Source organism: Hesperophylax consimilis, chromosome 16, assembly GCF_061612785.1.
Source record: "Hesperophylax consimilis isolate HC1 chromosome 16, BYU_Hcon_1.0, whole genome shotgun sequence".
NCBI classification, from domain to species: Eukaryota; Metazoa; Arthropoda; class Insecta; order Trichoptera; family Limnephilidae; genus Hesperophylax; species Hesperophylax consimilis.
The window spans coordinates 30457539-30463587 of record NC_142851.1 but is presented as its reverse complement, the minus strand read 5'-3'; the positions used below and the strand labels follow the sequence as shown (position 1 = coordinate 30463587).

The following is a 6049-nucleotide window of genomic DNA, read 5'->3' as shown; positions in this document are numbered from 1 at the left end:
TTTCAAGGCTGCCGAGCCAGAGCAATGTTCGAGACATGGCAGTACCCAAATGGAGCACTTCTTGGAGATAGTGGATATCCATTAAAAGTATATTTATTGTTTAAATATTCAAATACCTTTTTTATAACTTAACTTTAAAATGAATGTGTATGATTAATGGGTACTTTATATTTAATAGGTAAATGAGAGTGTATTTGGGAAGCATGTTTATGAGAATTGATAAGGTTGTAGAGATATTGAAAGAAGGGATAAATGCAGATAACTCGATTAATGGTGGACTGACATGCTTCGCTCTAACTCTCTTAACGTTCCAAACTCTTCTCCCATTAGCTTATTCGGAGAGTCATTTGTCATGTTTTCAGTTGGTTGTTGGTCATTCACTGACCCATAAGGGTTGGGAAATGGAAGGTTAGGTACATTTATAAATTAAACAATCTCTTCTTGCTATACAAATGTCTCATATATTGCAATAAATGAATCCACGCTACTAGAAAAAGCTTTATTCTCTTTGTGGATGGAGTGGAGTGGTGTGGAAGTTTTACATAAATAATAGAATAGTTTACAGTTTATAGGAACATAGTATGGAATGTGTTAGTATGGAATGTTATAGGAACATAGTATGGAAGCAACACCAATAAACCGGAGTGACCAATCACAGGCATCCGGAACGTTGGTGTTGGCAGCTCTCTATGCCGTGAAGGAGCGCATCTAGTGGAGTATCCTTGTTCATCAGAGCGTTTGGAGTGGGAGTCGTAACCCTCGGCAACAGAGACTCGAAGATGTGGGCAACATGAAAGCAAACCAAAGAAAGATTAAAAAGTACACATAAAAGGCATTATTATTGATATTGGTCTGCAAAGCTAATGAACGATGACCAATAAACAAGAATCATAAATCATAAAGAAAATAGTTCCCACAAAGCAAAACTAGCAATTAATAGAATATAGGGAGAATTTAATATTGTTTACTGTGACATACATATATATGCACATTATGAGAATATTGGAAACAACTGAAAATAACTTAAGAAAATTGTGACATACATATATACGCACATTATGAAAATATAGGAAATAATAAAAAAAACAAGAAAAAAATCCTTTAGTGCGGGAATACTTAGCGCGTGCACCATTCTCGAGTGCTCCAGCCGAACGTGGATTTACTTGATTTTAAGGACATTCTGCAAAAGAAAACAGTATAAAATTATTATAAATGTATGTTTTATTTCATATTTTAGACATATCTGCTGACACCATATCGAAATCCGGAAACACCCAACCAGAACAACTACAACACAAAATATATAAAAACAAGGAACGTGGTAGAAAGACAATATGGATTGTGGAAAAGACGATTTCCGGTCTTATCCAATGGCCTACGACTAAACATCGACACCACGATGGCAGTTATAGTTGCATGTGGAGTTCTTCACAACATATGCATCAATCGTGGGGAGGAATATCCAAAAGATTGGATCCACGGTGTTGGTGATGAACCCAACAATGTGGCATTCAGGAACAATGCAGGGAACAACATCGCCCATTTAAATAGAGACGTTATTGCAAATAATATGTATGTACAAGCATTATAATATTAACAATTACCACTTTCTAATTTCTTTGTAATTGCCTCCTGAGCTCTCCTCTCCAACTTCAATATATCCAGTTGGATTTCCCATCGGATTTCTGCTCGGGCTGCCTCTGCGACCTTCTGCTTCCTGGCATCACTAAGGATTTGCAGTTGTATATCCGATTGGGCTTCTTTTGAGACCCTCGCCGCATCGAGCATTTCCAGTTGGAGTTTCAAGTGGGCAGTCTGCATACTCAGGAGGTCGCATTGCAAAAGAGACTGGACCTGTTTATTGTTATTAGTTAATTTTGTAGAACTCCATTTCAATTTTTATTTATTTTATATATTCAATAATTTGTTATCTAATGTATAAAAACAGTTTGATAATGCCTTCAGAGGGCGAAACAGCTGTAACGCATAATAATAATTACAAAGCAGAACTTGTTTATAATAAACTGTTTTTATACCTTTTGCATTTGAAAGTTTTCAGTCTGGGTCTCTAATAACACTCTTTCCTTCGCAAGTTGGGTGGTAGCAACATTTTGCAGGTCACTAAAGAGCGAGTCCTTTGTTGATTTTCCAAAGCACAGTCGCCTCTTGAATGCCTTCCTTGGAACTACGGGTCGAACAGTTGATACCACTGGCATCACTGGACTTTCAGGAAGTGTGAAAACTGGATTTTCATCCTGAACAAAATATAAGAAGAATGTCAAGTTTTATAACCAGCCACAAGTAATTTAAAAACAAATAATGTGTAAACCTTTCAAAAGACCGTGTAATAAAATAACATTTTACACAAGTATCTATGGGAAAATGAAGAAATTAAAATATTTTGCAGATTAGTTATTTCAAGTTATTGATGGCCGAGCGGTAAGGCTCACGACTAGCAATCCGGAGGTCGCCTGTTCAAATCCTGGCGTGTGCGAGTAAATTTTATTTGTATTACTTTGTGTTATTCCACAAACTGTTAATTAAAAATAATAAATAGTATATTTGCAGTACATTACAGAGTGGAAGATACTCTCAGTATCACCCTGTTGTAACACCACCATTAAAGAATTGAAACATGGAATGAAATGGTTTTAGCCATGCTTGGTGACCAGATTTGAATACCCAAGTACTTACCCATCTTCCACTTCCTTCCCTAATACCTTCAGTTTCACAACACACCCCAATTGGAGATGCCGCAGTCTCACCGCACTGACTGACACCGCACGGGCAGTTGGGAGCAGTTGAGACACCAATGCGAACAATGCCATTATTGAGAATTAGGATAAATGAAATAAAAATTACCAATGTCCATTCCGCAGGCTCCACTGATTCCAGAGTCGGCTGCTCTACTTCCTCCCGGCTGGTGGATGCCTGTTGATCATCTTGGACGGCAGGACCATTGCAATCAAACCTTTCAAAATAGAATACAAATATGTATGTCACGTTAAATAATATTAAATTCTCTCTATATTCTGTTAATTGCTAGTTTTGCTCTGTGGGAACTATTTTCTTTATGATTTATGATTCTTGTTTATTGGTCATCGTTCATTAGCTTCGCAGACCAATATCAATAATAATGCCTTTTATGTGTACTTTTTAATCTTTCTTTGGTTTGCTTTCATGTTGCCCACATCTTCAAGTCTCTGTTGCCGAGGGTTACGACTCCCACTCCAAACGCTCTGATGAACAAGGATACTCCACTAGATGCGCTCCTTCACGGCATAGAGAGCTGCCAACACCAACGTTCCGGATGCCTGTGATTGGTCACTCCGGTTTATTGGTGTTGCTACTTACTGTTATGATCAATTATACATACTATGTTCCTATAAACTGTAAACTATTCTATTATTTATGTAAAACTTGTAACTTTCTGCCTAGTTTTTTGATGCTGAATCTTTATGTGGATGATGTTTTTTTCTGTAGTTTTATCAAAGGTTACAGTTAAGAGTTTAGATTCAAAAAACCTTCATTAACAAAACAGTTTTTTCTTTGTTTTTTTTTTTTTTAATTTCCTGAAAATTCAATCTCGTAAGACATTTTACGTCGAGTACTGAATATTTAATATTTGCTCATCAAAACCTAACAAAACTGCATGTATTTTCATTGGTCGATAGTTTAGAGAGACATGACAGCAAAAATAGATTTAAAATCAGTAAATTAACTGCCAAATCCATCCACAAAGAGAATAAAGCTTTTTCTAGTAGCGTGAATTCATTTATTGCAATATATGAGACATTTGTATAGCAAGAAGAGATTGTTTAATTTATAAATGTACCTAACCTTCCATTTCTCAACCCTTATGGGTCAGTGAATGACCAACAACCAACTGAAAACATGAACAAGTCATAAGTAATGTGCGCTTTCCATCTATTGTTGAACTACAATGACAATGCATTGACAAGCTTTTGGATTCCACTACGTAATGGTAGTACTAAAAGTGAGGGTTTATTTGAGTGCGCCAATTCTGGGTCTACTGCCATATACCGTAAACATAATGTATTCCTAATTGCTCCGGGTACTAATGCTGACTCAGTGGACATGTTCAGTCATCACCAAATACCAATTTAATTAAAAACAAGATATTTTAACTTACGAATTTACCATCCCGGAGGAACTTTATCCAATTGCTGCCTCAACCTTCAGCAGCACTGGATCTTCTATGTCTTGACTGGGCCCTCCACCAGTTCTAAATATTTGGCAACGAACACTTGCCCTCTGTGTTCGGGCATCTCGTTTCAAGTTGTCCCACGCCTTTTTTAGAGCTGCTAGGGGTCTGCAATCATATATAAAATATTACGAGAAATCAATTGGGATGTATACAAATTGTAATTAACCAAACATTGCACCCTTCCTAGAAAGGTTACGCAGAGAGGACAGTCTGTCGAACCACTTGCCTCGCCCACAATCACACCATATATCATACATACTCTTCTGTGTCTTCCTCGGGCGTCCCCGACTTCTTCCACCATCCAAATTCGCGTAATAATATACTCTCCTTACACTCCTTAGTTCGTTCATTCTACGTGCCCAAACCATATTTCTTAATCGAGCTTCAATGGCATTTGAAGAACACATTATTATATGAGATAATCAGTATGTAACTTACCGGTTAATTGAGTTGCTGCTATTAAAACCGAGAACCACTTCGTTCCAAGCAGTTTCTTTAGATTTCAAAAGTGTGGCGTAATTTGGGCCGCCTGTAGACCTAGACAAAATGACCCGCGACGAGGTAACTAAATCGACAAGTCGCATTTTCTCATTTGGGGTGAAATTTTTTGAGCGTTTTGCTTTGTCCATTTTGTATGTTTATGATTTTGAATCTAAAGTTTCAACTGCATAAAACGTCAAACTTGACGTAAACAAAAAAGTTAAGTCAATTAACACCTTATTTTTTACATATTAAATACGTTTGTTTTAAAAATATGAAATGTCGGTTTATGTATTACACTATTTAAAGTAAATTATCTGTATAAATAATAAATACAATTAATTAATGCTTCGGTATTAATTTAAAATGTAAAGTTTCTAATTTGACGTCATTTTTTTGTCTATGTAAATAAACAGTGCTACACACGAGGTGTTATGATCAAAATGTTGGCTACAGGCGAAATGGAGCAAATCACTACGATCACTTAACTGAGCAGCGCCTGGCTCAGGCTAAGAATTCCTTTGATAATCCATCGAAATTGTTGGCCACAACGGCCGTTAGATTAACAATATAAAGAGACCACACTAAATATTGATTCAAATCGTTGACATACTCGCAAAAGATAGCTCTCTCTTTACACTCTTTTTATTTTGTATGTGTTTTAAATTAAAAATTAACAATAAATCTTACATTATTTAAAAAAATTCAACTTGTCTATTTCATCGGCATCTGAATGTTTCTCTGTCTTTTTCTATTTCACGATATCTTTAGAAATAATCTTTACGTGTAAATTCAGAGATTGGTTCGAATTGGTTCGATATTAAATGTTTAATTATTTACAGTTTTTTAAAAGATGGAAAAAGACTAGAAAAACGGATCGATGCAACGAGAAGAGAAAATTGGACTCCAAGTATCACAGTGCAATCTGTTCGCATTGAAAATATCACATTGAAGATTGTGATGTTTTGGACACTCACATAAAATAAACGAAACGAACGTGCTCAAAAAAATTTTGTTTAGACAACGACGGGAGATTTATGGACAGACAGGCCTGGAGTAAACACATTCACGCGGGACAGGGCGCAGGGACGGGCAGTCGAGTTTTGAACTTGGGTGCATTGACAGCCCCGAGAAAGGGATACAAATCCGAAGTGTTGTTTGAAATTACAGTTAATTATTGAATTCAAGTGGTATTAGAGAGTATTGCGGAATATTGAATTAAAGTGAAAGATTATTGATCCGGTGTTTGTGTGAAGTGAAAGTGGTTCGACTCAGTGAGAAACAATTAATAATAATGACAATAATAATAATTGGATAATTTGTAGAGCGCCGTTTTGTAAA

The 6049-nt window shown here is 36.2% G+C and overlaps 1 long non-coding RNA gene across 1 annotated transcript; it reads right to left on the bottom strand.

Moving 5' to 3' along the window:
* Nucleotides 1–869: 869 nt before the first annotated feature.
* Nucleotides 870–2123, bottom strand: LOC149417025 (uncharacterized). The gene is made up of 3 exons (XR_016303400.1): nt 2037–2123; nt 1605–1854; nt 870–1180 (listed from the first exon to the last, which is right to left on the bottom strand). It is a non-coding gene; the product is annotated as an uncharacterized LOC149417025 (long non-coding RNA).
* Nucleotides 2124–6049: the final 3926 nt, after the last annotated feature.